This window comes from Lactuca serriola, chromosome 1 (assembly GCF_051521515.1).
Source record: "Lactuca serriola cultivar US96UC23 chromosome 1, Lser_US96UC23_V15, whole genome shotgun sequence".
NCBI classification, from domain to species: Eukaryota; Viridiplantae; Streptophyta; class Magnoliopsida; order Asterales; family Asteraceae; genus Lactuca; species Lactuca serriola.
This window is the reverse complement of record NC_136408.1, coordinates 86,618,591-86,634,760: the sequence shown is the minus strand read 5'-3', so window position 1 is coordinate 86,634,760 and position 16,170 is coordinate 86,618,591.

Genomic DNA, 16,170 nt, shown 5'->3' with positions numbered 1-16,170 from the left:
GTTAACTCAGAATTATACTCAATCTTATAAGTATAACCATATTTACTAAACTTTAGTAAATCATGATGAATATCTTTGTCACTCTTGTGGTAGACTTGATCAACGTACGACCTAGTGTACTCGATCTCCTAGTCCTTCAATTGACACTTTGCCAAAGAATTAGTCTAAGTTTCCCAAATGTGAAAGTTTTTCATTCATCATGCAATACACATTGCATGATTCCAAGTTTCTGTCCAATTGAAACTTGGGCGATGAGAAACTCTCCCTATTTGGTAAAATTTTGACATTTCCACAAATAACACAATTAAGAATCAAACCCATTATTGCTAATAATAGAAACATTCAAACATTAATTCTTTCATACATGCCATTGCAAGGATAAATAAATAAGATAAAGTCAAAATTCATTTTATTGCGGAAAAATTTTGTCCTTACAATTCAACTCAATTGAAAAACTATGTTATTACATATTTCTTAACAATCTATTCTAACTCCAAGTAGTAGCTCAAGAATCCATTCTTCAAGTAATGTGATCGAAATCCATTTCTTCATGATTAGATTCAGCTCACTTCTTCCCTCAAGCTTCCTCTCTTTTCTTCGATCCTACAAAACATCAAAATGTAATCTTATCACATCATGTATTAAGAATCTAGAATAGGAACTCAAAAGAGTTAGATAATGGATTTTACCTGAAGCAGAGCCATACGTCTTGACTCTCCCATCTCTTAGATCTCTCAGGTAGTTAGGGCAACTTCGTCTCCAATGCCCTTTCTTTTGGCAATAAAAGCAAATGGACTCCTTTGGCATAGCACATCGGACAATCACAGACTTAGTTCTTTCTGGACTTCCAATGTTGCCAGTGTCCATTGAAGTTTGGGAGTTTGATTCAACAGACAAATTTGCTTGATTAGCATGCCAAATCATTGTTGATTCAGCAGCTATAAGCAAATAGGTGAGATCAATAAGGGTCACGTCGTGATCCATCATATAGTACTCTCTAACGAACTCACTATATGATTCAGGAAGTGACTGAAGAACCCAGTCAGCAGCCAACTCGCTTGAAATCTTGACACCCAACATGCTTAACCTATCAATGTGTGACTTCATCTCTAAGACGTGTGCACACACAGGTTTCCCATCTTCGTGTTTACTTGCCAAAAGGGCTTGAGTGAGCTTGAACTTTTCAAGCCTTTGAACTTGTGGGTCAGGGAGAACAATTGGAGGAGGTGGAGGAAGTGAAGCATGACTCTCATTTCCTTGATCATATCTCGGAACGTCATCTTCATTTGGAAAGCTTGTTCCAAAGGATTTGGGAAGACCATTGTAAGATTCAGACATCTACAGAACGGGAGAAAATTCAAGTTAAGTTGATTAGAATTCTTGATGTAACACCCAAATGAAACATCAAGCTAGGATCCAACACAATATTCTACAACCTAGAAAAGGGATGCCGTAATCTAGTTGCAGAATATTTGAAGGTAGGTAAATGACGATTTACCAATTTCCATCATGAAAAACGAAAAGGAAGATTAAGTTTTAAATGAATTGAAACTCCTAGATCTTTTGAGATTCATTGAACTTTTCAATGGCATGTTTAATCTCGATTATGCCCTACTATTTGTGACTGGGATGCCGAGGATCACAAACAAGGTGTGAATAACCATACGAATCACGTGGTGCACCCAATGCTACAATCACCTAATCAATGTGCCGGTTAGCCACACACGCTCCATTGATCTATGACAAACATCGAGTCACCCTTCGCTACCAATGTCATCCCCAAATTAGTGTTCCGGTTAACCACACACGCTCCACTAACGTTTGACAGGGGTACGAAGTGTAATTCTATGGATTAGCATACAATTTCACATTTTTCCTAAAGTAACTATGATTTGGGAATTTGAAAAAGCATTTAGTTACTTTGTACTTCATTATACTTATAATGGAAGGTTTCTGTCCTATCCTACCCGTTCGGCTAACGACCCTCCACTAGTCAAGAGTGCGGTGGGTAAGAGTGGATACCCATTCAATCGCCATTTTATAGGCAATTTCCTTAAACACCCCTTATAGACCAGCTTCGTGAATGAGGCCTACTAACCGTAAGACTGAATTGTTAGTTATACATATATAATATTAAACTTTTAATGTTATATATAGTATAAGGGTGTATTTTACACTTTTAAAATACTAGGTGGTTTAAATTATACTTTTAATTAACCAAAATCATTATGGATTTATTAAATTTCTTTTAATTATACACTTAATTAATTTAATAAAACCATAAGGGTTTAAATTGAACTTTTCAAAATTAGGGTTTTGGAATTTAGACTTTCAAAATTAACTTTTAATCAACAATTTAAATTCCAAAACTTGAGGGCAAGTTTTGAAACTCTTCAAAACAATTAGGTTTTAATCTCACTTAAAATTTTCGAATTTAAGACATTTAAATTAAAATTTTAAATATTAAAACTCTTGATTTAATAATTACCATAAATTAACCAATTAATTTAAATTATTAAATCACAAGGGATTATCTAGATCATGAGGATAATTACCAATTATACATCTAAGATATCCTAATCCCTTGAATCCCTCTCTAAATCTCGAAAATAAGGGATGGGATAATTCAAGATCTTTAATTACCACATTTAACAATTAAAAGATTATTACAAGATATGGGATTATCCAAATCCCTAAAATTTAGGATCTAACCTTGGGGAAGGAGGTAATTTCGAAATCCAAGGGTTGGATAACCTTAGATTTCAAAATCTTGGAGGCTAAGGAAAGGATTTGGGAAACCCTAGCAAAAATCGCCATCAAGGGTTTTGCAACCCTAATTGCGAAAATTACCTAGCCTTTAGGGTTTATTAGCCATAAACCCTAATATGTCAAATTCATAAAACATATAAGCATCAAATACAACTGAAACCAATCAAGGCTCTGATACCACTGATGGGTTTTAGGCATAAGAACAATCCTATGTGCTCATACAAACCCTAATGCTTGGATCTAGGTTTCTCTATTGTACATGCTTTGAATCCAAGACTAATAACCTTAGATCTAACATATTATAAACTGAATTAGGGTTTATAGAATTACCTTTAATTGTTATATAGCAATAACAATCAATTCCTTGCTTGAATTGGCCTTAGAAAGCTTAGTGCCTCAAGTGCTGCACCTCTAATGGAGTCACAAACACCATATACAACTTGGATGAAGAGGAGAAGAAGAGAGGCTGCCCAAAAACGGCTGGAAACCCTAATGGAAGACTTGTCCACGTTTTTGGGGCATAGGGGCCCTTTATATACATGTAGGCTATTAGGGTTTACAACTAGGAAACCCTAATTTGACTGCTTAGGCCCAAAGCAGCCCATGGACTCCTTAAACATATCCCTTGGACGATTTCTAATGGGCTTCCCATAGAATTCGTCCAGCCTATATATTATTAGGTGATCCATAGCCCAATTATAATTATCTTATAATTACAACTTCAGTCCCCTAAGTTTAATTAATCTCTTTTAGCCACAAAATTAATTAACAATTAATTCTTGACTAATATTAATTAAACAATATGATTTCTCCTTTAATATATTATTCTCATAATATATTAATAAATCATATTTTAAACCTTTCTCTCCTTAATTCATCCTACATATTGCTATGGTGAAGGCAACCCAAAAGGACCATGCTCATAATCGGGTCAAGTACATACCAAAATAGTTATGGACTTAGACACTAATCCAACAGTGGCTACTCCTGGCATATGATTGGGGACATCTCTCAACTGTACAACACTCAGAACATTGTTTGAGAGCATGTGTCCTTTTGCGGGAAAGGAAGAAAAGAAGGGATCACATGGGGTTAGTGCTTAATGATATGAAGAATTTTCGGATTTGTTCTGAGATTATGTGTGTTGTTCTCAGACCTTCTGGATGCAGATTCAATCGGTGAATTATGGTTTGCGTTTTCTTCTCTATACTCCTGAGTTTTTCTTAACCTAATTCACTTTAAAGACTAATTTTTGTTTTAGGTTAGTTTAAATTTGCGCATTTACTTTCGTTTCTTTCCTATGCACAAATTTAGGGGGAGAAATAAAAAAAAATTAGAAAATTTAATTTAAAAAAAAATCCAAAAACATTAGAAAATCAGAAAATAAAAAAATATATTGGTTATGAGTCTGTGTTTGAGGGAGATGTTTTGGGAAGTGATATGAAAATGTGATAACAGGCAACCTGAGTCAGCGTAACGTACCCGAACTTGAAGGGTCTATGCTCTGACTTGATGCGTCGGTAGGCACGAAAAATTTTAAATGGACATGACTAGGCAGAGTTGAACTTAGGAAATTTATAGACTTGACAAATCTTGACCTAGTTAGATCCATCCAGCCTGACAATACGACGCTCGGATAGGTTGAGCAGGGAGATATATATGGGAATCTACTCGTCACATTAAATGAACCCGTACTTGGAACCGTGGTTTAACTTTTCCTCGATGTGCGGATTCTGTCCTTAATTCCGGTTGGATGGGGCGACTGGTAAATTCTGATAAATTAGGTCTGTAGAATATCATTTTCTTTCTTTCTGTCTGTTAGTCATATGTTGTCTCCTTTGCGTGACTTATAATCCGACCTGGTACACAACATATGCAACTCTATTTCTCTGCAGGATATATATATATATATATATATATGTGTGTGTGTGTGTGTGTGTGTGTGTGTGAAATGTATGTGTGAAATACTTCTCATCTGTTAGACATATGCTGTCTCCTTTGCGCGACTTCTAATCCGACCTGGTACACAGCATATGCAACCTTCTTCTTCTCAACCCCTCTGAAGTAGTTAGCAATAGAATTCTGAATCTCTTCTCTCTCTGAATGGTTGTCTGCTCACCCGGTGTAAGGAGTACTCTGGAAGTTCTTGATGGCTGGGACATATTAGGAAGCGGGAAACACGTTCCAGTACACTTAAAATTGAACTCATACAGATTGTCTATAGATCTCGCTGCTCAATTTAGGTGGACAACAATATCCCTGGTCGTCGTCAGATGAATGGACCTTAAGATATAGTATCTAAGAAATTAGGATCAGATATAAATTTTAGGTTTTTAAGTTCATCATGTCTTGTAACAAATAGTATGTTCTAAATCTGTCACAAATTTTTCGTGTTTAAGTGGACCACAATACCGACGATCGACCAGACAAAGATGTGAATATGGAAGGTACCGACAAGTGGATAAAGGCTGTCTAAAAACTTTGATCCCAAATCACTCTTAAAGTTAGATATCATTTTTATTTTGGTTAAATTTGTCATAGTTTCTTCTAATTTAAATATTAGGGGAGAATTAAAAAAAAAATTAAAAATAATGAAAATAAAAAAAATCAAAAAATTTAAAAAAAATTAAAAATTAAAAATTAAAATTCAAAAATAGTGTTATTTCTGTTTTATTTCTTGTTCATAAAAATAAAAAAAATCCAAAAATATTTTTATTTCTGTTTTATTTTATGTGCTAAGTTTTCTTTTAGTTTTGTTTTGTCTTGAAAAGTGATTTCAGGTATAGATAAGACTCATGGACTTTGTGTTGAAGATTTCTGAGCCAAAGCCTCGTCCGTGAGCATCGAAGAATTCTCATTCGAAGGAGCAAGTAATGAAGATCATTCTTTCAACATTCAATCTTTCAACCCCAGAAGCAAGGTGAAGCTGAAATTGAAGATTATGTGACGGATTGCATTGAAGCCTCCTCAATCAGTCTGCTGCTATCTTTATACCTGCTAAAGTGATCCAGAAGATTTGTTCTCTCTGATGTTCTCTCTGAAGATTCTCAAGCTGAATGCGCCATCTTTCAAGAATCAGTACGTCAAGCCTCCTCACCCAATGTGCGTTCAATGCCAAATTCTGAAGAAAACCTCAAGTGCTCAAGATGAAGTCATTCTTTGAAGATTCATATGTTCATCCTGATGCTGTGAAGAAATCGAAGGTTAAAGCTGAAGCCAAGCTCTCATTGAAGATTGACAAGATGAGCCAGCTACTTTTTAGGGGGAGCTTGTTGGGTCATTAAGAAAAGAAAGCTATAAACCAAGGGGGAGATTGTTGGGTCAAAATATGGTTTATACTTTACTTTTCTGGGCAATTATATTTTTGTGTAATATTTATGAATTTATGGCCATGTTTACGGCTGAGTTTACGGCCGTAAACACCTTACGGCCATAAACTCATTTACGACCCATTTGTTTCCGGCCCATATCCAACATGTATAAATAGAGGTGTTAGGGTGAGGAGTAGAGATTGATGATTTGATGGACACTAGAGAGATTACGACCAGAGAGAAAGGAGCTTTTATGTGTGTGTGAATCTTTTGTATTCGGATCTTCATTCATATCAATACATACAAAGATTCATATTATTCTTCTTTTCTTTCTCTTTTATTTTGATCTTACATCATCCGTTTGATTGGGATTCCGCACCATCAAACGGATCTGACTGATACACGGGCAGATTAGGGACTTACAAGATCTGAGGTCCCTCAACACTATAAGCTCATTACACAAAGGTCAAGGCTAGAAGAAGCCTTGAAATGGCTATCACAAGCTCCCAACAAGATAATAATGAAGGAATAGAGATGGTTTCAAGTCCAATACCTCTAGAAGTCCTGAAATGGCACAAAGATTCTGGATCTTCTTCCTCTCCTCTTGATCTACCTTCTTCTTCTCTCCAAAATAGGACCCAGGTGCTACAAACTTATCCTTTTCGTCTTGAGCAATATCTTTTACGTCCTTCAACAGATCATTATACTCTTTCTGAGTTTTAATGATTCTAGACGTTGCTGAATGAGCGAATGGTCCAGACACGATTGCTTCCCAAATAAGATATCCATTGTCTTCAGATCCAATGACATAATCTTCAAAGTGATGTGCCCAGACTTCGTAATCCTGAGTGTAAAGGATGGGAATCTTCGTCGTTGATCCAATGCTATTTGAGATGTTTATGGGATTTGATTGTGACTCGTCCATGCTTGATCGTAACCTGTTTGAAAGATCAGACTTGTAATATATATAAGATTAGGGCAAGACAAATAAATGTTGAGTTACGTCAATTATGGGATGACGGCTCAATAAATGTTAGTTAATGCGGAATAACCCTAATCGCAACCTTTTTCACAGAAAAGATGTGTATGAATTACACAGCCTCCTGCTCTGATACCAAATGTTAAGTTATTAACAAACTTAATGATCGATTAGATCTTCTTAACAGGTAATGCGATGGATGTAAAAGCAGTAAATAACACAAGTATGGATCAATATGTGTCGAATGATTAGATCAAATAATCCTCAGCAGAGCTCGATGAAGAACTTCCGCTGTAGAGGATTTTAGGGTTACAAGAACGATAACTATAAACCTACTGAATAATTCTCTGATCGTTCTATGTTATCGTTATCTTCTAGGAAGCATGCAAGCTCCTATAAATACTAAACCCTATTAAACTCACGGATGGACAGGCCCATACTGGAGATACAAAATGGACTAGCTAACGAGCCCAATAGACGCAATACTTAACACAAAACACGACCCAACAATTAGTCATATTTTTGATCTCTAAATTAATTCTAGATTAATTATAGATCAATACTAATAAATATATGATTTTATATTAATATATTAGAACTTATAATATATTAATAAATCAAAACTTATACTATTCTCAAAAGATTATCCATAAATTGTTTGGGTGAAGTGCAACCCAAATGGACCATGCCGGGTCGGGTCTAGTACATACCAAATATAGTTATAGACTTAGACACTATATCCAACAGTCTCCCACTTGGATAAGTCTAATAACTATAGTTGCAAGTATGACTTCAGGAACCGATCAACAATCGTAGCTCTTTAAACTCTGTTGAACTATGAAGCGCTATTTTAGATAAGTGATCATATAATCCTCTGTTCTAGATATCATCCGGACAAACACATGGAACATGGTCTTGCTTATTGTCCAACATTTGTTTCCCGATTTCTGATTTGTTTGACATAGAACTTAACTAAACACATCAATTTAGTTCTGACCGGGCCCGATACATAGGTCAAAAAAAATCATCGAGGGGCCCAGATATCGCTTCTAATCCTAGAAGGAACAAATAAACTTCGACTCATATGTTTGCTCTACTACTTGTTGAATTACACATAAAATCACGGTTTATAACATCGAGTTACCAATGTGTTTTCGTGCAATCAATGCATAACCAACTCATTGGCAACAAATCATTTCTCTAGGTTTGAAGACTTATATGATATTACCGTCTCACGATCACTCGAGATAAATTCCATGAAGTGATACAAGTGAGCGTGGGTTGAATCCAATACTCAGAACTTATGAGCACTCATGAGTGTTATAGCCCCGCTTTGTCTAACATCTTAGACCTCTACAAGCCAACCCATGACAGTCTTGATTCATATCTACTTCCAACATATGACCGACTGTGGAGAATTTGAATAATATGATATAAACCATAGCATAATTATTCTGGAAGTCAAAACATGCAAAAAGAAATAATAGTAAACGATTGACAAGAGATAGCAACACTTTACTCATAAATAACAGCTTTTATTTATCATCAAATGTCAATTACATTTTACAAATTTCAAGATTATCTAACTACTAAAACTAATATCATCCTTCAGCCCCATGCTCCGAGCATGCTGGAGATGCTTAACCTGAGTCAGTCCCTTCGTGAGGTGATCTACTGGGTTCTCATCTGATGATACCCTCTTTGCCACGAGGATTCCTTCTTCTATTCGATGTCTGATGAAGTGATATTTTCTGTCAATGTGTCTGGATCTCCCATGATCTCTTGGTTTCTTGGCTAAGGCAACCACACTATTGCTGTCATAGAAAATCTCCATTGGCTCCTTTATAGCTGGTACAACTCCAAGGTCTCCGATCAAGTTCTTTAACCATATAGCCTCCTTTGTTGCCTCGCTTGCTGCTATATACTCTGATTCACAAGTGGAATCAGCCACTATCTCCTGCTTGGAACTTTTCCAAGTAATTTCCCCTCCGTTTAGGGTAAAGACCCAGCCCGACTGAGAGCGGAAATTATCCTTCTCAGTCTGAAAGCTAGCATCACTATACCCTACAACTCTCAAGTCATCACTCCCACCAAGGGTAAGGACCAAGTCCTTAGTCCATCGCAGGTACTTGAGAATATTCTTTACCACTGTCCAGTGAGCCTTTCTAGGATTCCCCTGATATCTGCTGACCATGCTCAGAGCAAAGGCAACATCGGGGCGAGTACAAGTCATAGCATACATGATCGAGCCTACAACAGGAGCATATGGTACTCAACTCATCTCATCTATCTCAGCCTCTGTACTCGGACACTGATTTTTACTCAGTCTGGCGTTACACTGGATAGGTAACTCACCTTTCTTGGAGTTATGTATGTTGAACCTTTTCAACACTTTGTCCACATAGGTGCTTTGACTAAGTCCAATTAGTCTTTTACTCATGTTTCTCAAAATCCTTATCCCTAGGATATAGGCAGCTTCTCCAAGGTCCTTCATAGCGAAACACTTCCCAAGCCGGGACTTTACTTCCTGCAGGGTTGGAATGCCATTTCCTATGAGTAGTATGTCATCCACATACAGTACCAAAAAACTGACTATACTCCCACTAGCCTTGTCATAGACACAAGATTCATCTTCACTCCTTGAAACGCCAAATTCTTTGACTTTCTCATCGAAGGAAAGATTCCATCTGAGAGATGCCTGTTTCAATCCATAAATGGATTTCTCTAGCTTACACACTCTATTGGGGTACTATGTACTGACAAAACCCTCTGGTTGGACCATGTAAACATCTTCAGCCAACTTTCCATTAAGGAAAGCGGTTTTGACATCCATTTTCCATATTTCATAGTCATGAAATGCAGCAATGGCTAACAGAACCCTAATAGACTTAATCTTGGCCACTGGTGAAAAGGTCTCATCATAATCAACTCCCGGAGTTTGAGAATAACCCTTCGCAACCATTCTTGCCTTATAAGTGTGTACATTACCATACATGTCGGTCTTCTTTTTGAAGATCCATTTGCACCCAACTATCTTACGATCAGGTACATTGTCAACCAAGTTCCAAACTTGATTGTCATACATGGACTGTATCTCGCTATCCATAGCCTCTTTCCATTTAGCAGCCTCAAGGCCTGCCATGGCCTCCATGTAGCTGTTAGGCTCATCCAGATTTACCAGTGTGTTATCACTGATAAGTGTTTCACCTTTTGCAGTAATATGGAAACCATAATAATGCTCAAGTGTATTCCTAACTCTGGTGGAACACCTCAGAGGTATAGATTCTTCAGTCTGCTCAACAGGAGTTTCCTCCTCAGGTTGAGGGCTAGGGTTTGAGGTTCCTTCACCACTTGACTCTTGAATTTCCTCAAGGTCAATTTGCCTCCCACTGTCTCCTTGGCTCATGAATTCTCTCTCTCAAAAGAATCCTCTTCTTGCTACAAATACCACATTATCACTGGGTCTGTAGAAGATGTAGCCAAAGGATTTCTGTGGGTAGCCGATGAAAATACACATTTCGCTTCGGGGCTCAAGCTTATCGTGGGTCTCATGTCTCACGGAAGCCTTGCAACCCCAAATCTTGATGTGGTCTAGATTGGGAACTTTTCCAGTCCACATCTCGTGAGGTGTTTTGGCAACCTTCTTTGAAGGGACTAGATTAAGGATATGGGCAACAGTCTCTAAGGCATACCCCCAAAATGAGATTGGTAGCAAAACTCGACTCATCATGGAACGAACCATGTCCAACAAGGTCTGATTGCGACTCTTAGCTACACCATTCAACTATGGTGTCCTAGGAGGTGTCAATTGTGAGACAATCCCACATTCCTTAAGATAGTCAAGGAACTCAGTACTACGATACTCACCTCCATGATTGGATCGAAGCATCTTAATGTTCCTTCCCAACTGATTCTCCACTTCTTGCTTAAACTCTTTGAATTTCTCAAAGGTTTTTGACTTATGCTTGATTAAGTAGACATATTCATATCTACTAAAATCATCAGTAAAAGTCACATAGAAGCGATTAGCATCTGTTGTGGCGGTTCTGAAGGGTCCACACACATCCGTGTGTATGAGGTCCAACAAACCTTCACCCCTAGCACAAGTGCCAGTAAAAGGTGACTTTTTCATTTTACCAAGCAAACAAGATTCACAACTATCATCTGACTTTAGGTCAAATGACTCTAAAACTCCATCCTTTTTGGAGTTGGCCTATGCGTTTCTTGCTTACATGTCCAAGACGACAAAGTCATAAAGATGCTTTATCTAAGCTAGTGAAAGAGTCAATACACAATACATTATTTCCTAGATTATCTATAACAAATACAGTTTCATACGCACCATCACAAGGTAATGCTTTAAAATATAGAACATTATTAAAGAAAGCATCAATACTACCATTATTATTATCAAAATAAAAGGTAAAACCTTGTTTATACAATGCATGAAAGGAAATAACATTTCTTGTCATTTCTGGCGAATAATAACATTTATTCAAATCAACCCACTATTTAGCACTAAGGAATAAACTCCTATCTTGGTGACAGGTGAAGCTTTCCTATTTCCCATGATCAAGTTTATCTTTCCCTGCTCCACATTCTCACTTCTTCTTAGTCCCTGCGAATCACAACATATGTGAATACCACAACCTGTATCAAGGACCCAAGACTTAGAATGAGGTGAGTTATTAGACAATATAGTGTATATACCTGCATGGTTGGGTTTTACTTTCCCATCCTTCAAATCTTGCTGGTACTTTGGGCAGTTTCGCTTCCAGTGTGACTTTTCATGGCAATAGAAGCATTCAGCCTCATTAGGGTTAGCAGAAGGAGTGACAAAACCTTTCTTGGTTTTGCCTGAAGAGGAGCCTTCAAGGGTCTTACCCTTGGTACCCTTAGAAGGGTTCTTTCTCTTCTTCCCTTTGCCATGCCCGATTGCCAAGACATTGGCCACAGTTGGAGTAGAGGTAGGAGTAGTAACAACCGACCTACCCTTTAGACCACTTTCGGCGGTCTTCAAGAGTCCTTGAAGTTTGTTGAGGGTGACTTCTTCCTTGTTCATGTGATATGTCATGCGGAATTGATCATAACATGATGGTAAGGAGTGCAAAATGATGTCTATTGCTAACTCATCGGGGAAGTTCACATTCAGCTTCAGTAAACGGTCCACATACCTTTTCATTTTCTGCATGTGGCCCGTGATGGGTTCACCATCCTTCATTATGGTTGTTATCATGGAGGAGATTATTTCATATCGCTCTTGACGAGCACTTTGATGGTAGTGGTCCATCAAGTCCTGGTGCATCTCAAAAGGATAATAGTCCTCATAGGACTTTTGGAACTCGACTGTCATGGTGGCCATCATGATGTTTCTGATACCGAGTGACCATCCTGATGTTTCTGATCCAATCTGTAAAGTTTGACCTATCAAAGATGACTCTCCCACTAAGATTCATGGGAGAGAAGGAGCTAGTAGGGTTTGAACCAGAAGCATTGTTATTGGAAGACATCTGAAAAGAAGAGGGAATATATTAGATTAGATTTAGAGATAGTCCTTAGTAAAACACCTAAATGTAATATTAAGGCTAGGACTCAACACAATATTTTATAACTTAGAAGAGGAATGTCGTAATCTAAGCTATAAGATATTTGAAGGTAGGTGAATGACGATTCACCAATTTCCACCATGAAAAATGAAATATTTAATTAGGTTTGTATTGGTTTAGAAACTCCTAGATTCTTTGAGATTCATTGAACTTTGTTCAATGGCATGTTTCAATCTCGAGTGTGCCCTTCAAGTTTTGTGACTGGGATGCCAAGGATCACAAAACAAGGTGTGAAGTAACCATGCAAATTACTTGGTACCCTTAATGTATTACCCATCAATCGATGTGTCGTTTAACCACACACGCTCCATCGATACTATGATAAACATTAAGTCACCCTTTAACTACCTTGTTAAGTTCAAGTTAGTGTGCCGGTTAACCACACACGCTCCACTAACGACTTAAACAAAGTGTAAAGTGTAATTTCATGGATTAGCACCTTATTCACATTTTCCTAAAATAACTAAGATTGGGAATTTAATAAGGTTTAGTTACTTTAGTATTATCATTATACTTTTAATGAGAATTTATAAGTCCTTGTCCTACCCGTTCGGCTAACGACCCTCCACCGATCAAGGAAGCGGTGGGTGAGAGTGGACACCCATTAAGTTGCCATTTTATAGGCAACAACCTTATACCCCCTTATAGACCGGCTTCGTGAATGAGGCGTACTAGCGGTAAGACGACTTGATCTTATACATATATATATATATATATATATATATATATATATATATATATATATATATATATTATTAACTTATAATATTATAAAGTATAAGGGTTGAATTTTAACTTTTAAAATTCGAAGGGTTGGAACTAAAGTTTTAATCATGACTTTACTTGTTCCAAAACTTGAGGGAAAGTTTTGTAAAATTTCAAAACTTTTCAAATCTTATAACTTATGAATTTAATTGAGTATTAAAATGAAGACTCTTCATTTTTCTAACTCTTGTGTTCTTTTAATGGTTTTTATTAAAGTGTGACCTTTAGATTTCCATAAATTGAGGACAAGTTATGGAATTCATTAAAACACATAATGATCATGAATTTAAACTACCAAGTAGGTTACAAACAATTCCTATGATCATCTAATCTTCATAAGTTCAAGAACATGAATATGAACATTTCAAGAATCATAAATTACTCATAAAACTTGTAATTTTTGATAATAGCCATTGTAAATGGATTAGCATAAACATTACACCATCTAAAACAAGTTTTATAACACCAAAACAGTTTAGGGTAATGTTTCTAGTCCATTTCCAGTAGTAAAACTCGAAAAATTGGACACTGCAGCCTCTACTCGTCGAGTGCATGAACAGACTCGACAAGTAGCATGAATTTCTTCATGGAATCGTCGAGTCCCCACATGGACTCGGCGAGTTCATATGGCAGTGAACAAAAAAATTTGATTTTTAAGCTATTTGCATCAAGTATCTAGTAAACAAGCCTAGGCTCTGATACCACTGGTGGGTTTTGAGCATTCTAACACTCTTATGGTGTACATGCAACCCTAGAAACCTTGGATCTATGTTTGACTAAGATACATGCAAATAATTATTTTTCCAAGGTTCTTATCCTATCTAGCATGGCATGGGGAACTTGAATCAAATCAAGCTAGTAGAATTACTTACCTTGTAGTTGTAGTTGATTGCTTGGAGTTTTAGAGCCTAGCACTAATAGTGTGGATGCTTCAAATGGAAATCACAAATCACCACAAACTTTGGGACCTTGAGAGAATAGTAACCCTTCTTGAAATCGGCCCTCTTAGTATACTCACCACAACTAGTGTCATTTCAAGAACCAAAGCCTCCTTTATATAGTATGGCGGATTAGGGTTACATCCATGTAAACCCTAATACCCATGTCTTTTCATTTCCATGAGATCCATGGGTTAAAGCTCCATGGAGTATCCATGGACTTTCCATGCAAGCCTATCCCATTCAAAATAAGCATTATCCCACACTATATAAATACAAGAGCCCATATTTAATTAGTCATACTTTTGATCTCTAAAGTAATTCTAGATTAATTATAGATCAATACTAATTAAATAATATGATTTTATATTAATATATTAGAACTTATAATATATTAATAAATCATAACTTATACTATTCTCAAAAGATTATCCATAAATTGTTCGGGTGAATTGCAACCCAAATGGACAATGTCGGGTCGGGTCAAGTACATACCAAATATAGTTATGGACTTAGACACTATATCCAACACTATCTGTACGGGACAAAGTGCGTTGTATTCACCTGTTGGGTTTTGAGCATTCTAACACTCCTAAGTTTACATGCAACCCTAAATACCTTGGATCTATGTTTTCTCTATTATACATGCAAATATGAACACTCCAAGTTATTACCCTAATTAACATACAAAACATTCATACTTGGGTAATAAACTAGATAGAAATACATACCTTGTTGATGTAGCTTAACTCCTTGAAGCTTGAGAGCCTAGTGCCCCAAGTGTGACACCTCAAATGGTTCACACAACATCACCAACACATGGAATAACCATGAGAAGAAGACACTCATGCTCAAATCGGCTAGCCCTCAAATATGTATCACTAGTTCCAATTTCTTGAGCTAAAGGGGTCCTTATAGAGTGTGAACATTAGGGTTACACCATGTAACCCATGACTTTAACCATTCCTTATGCTCCATGGGTTTTAACCTCCAAGGAGTATCCATGGGTCACCACATGGGTTAAACCCTACATAAGGAATCATGGATCATAAGCCCAGATATATAAGAATGAATGATTTAAACAATCAATCCTCATATATTTAATTAGTCTCTTTTGATCACTAAATTAAGTCCAAATTTATTCTTGATCAATACTAATTAAATAACATGATTTCATATTAATATATTAGAACTTATAATATATTAATATGTCGCAAATGTCCTCTCCTCACAAACGGTCTATCCAAATGTTCTGATGCCATGCAACCCAAATGGACCATGCCGAGTCGGATCAAGTACATACCATTTATAGTTATTGACTTAGACACTAATCCAATAGTCTCCTACTTGGATAAGTCTAAAACTATTATTGAGTATGACTTCAAAACCTAACTGGAAATCGTAGCTCTCAAAAGCCTTTGTCGAACTCTGACCTTGTCGATGAACTCTAACCTTTGTCAATGACTTGTCCATTAGATAAGGGATCATATATTCCTCCATTCTAGATATCATATGGACTGATACATGGATTATAAATCATTCTCTCTGTCCATTTGTTGTTTCCCGATTTCCGATTCATGATGACCAACTAACTGAACAAATCATATTAGTCTTGGCTTGGCGAAGCACTTCGGGGTGTCATCACTAAATCATCGACGGGCCCACAGATATCGCTTTTATCCTGAAGGTAAAAGGAATGGATAAACTTCGACTCATATGGCTTGTTCTACTACTTGTTGAATCATACACAAAGACACGTTTTATAACATCGAGTTACCAATGTGGTTTCATGCAATCAATGT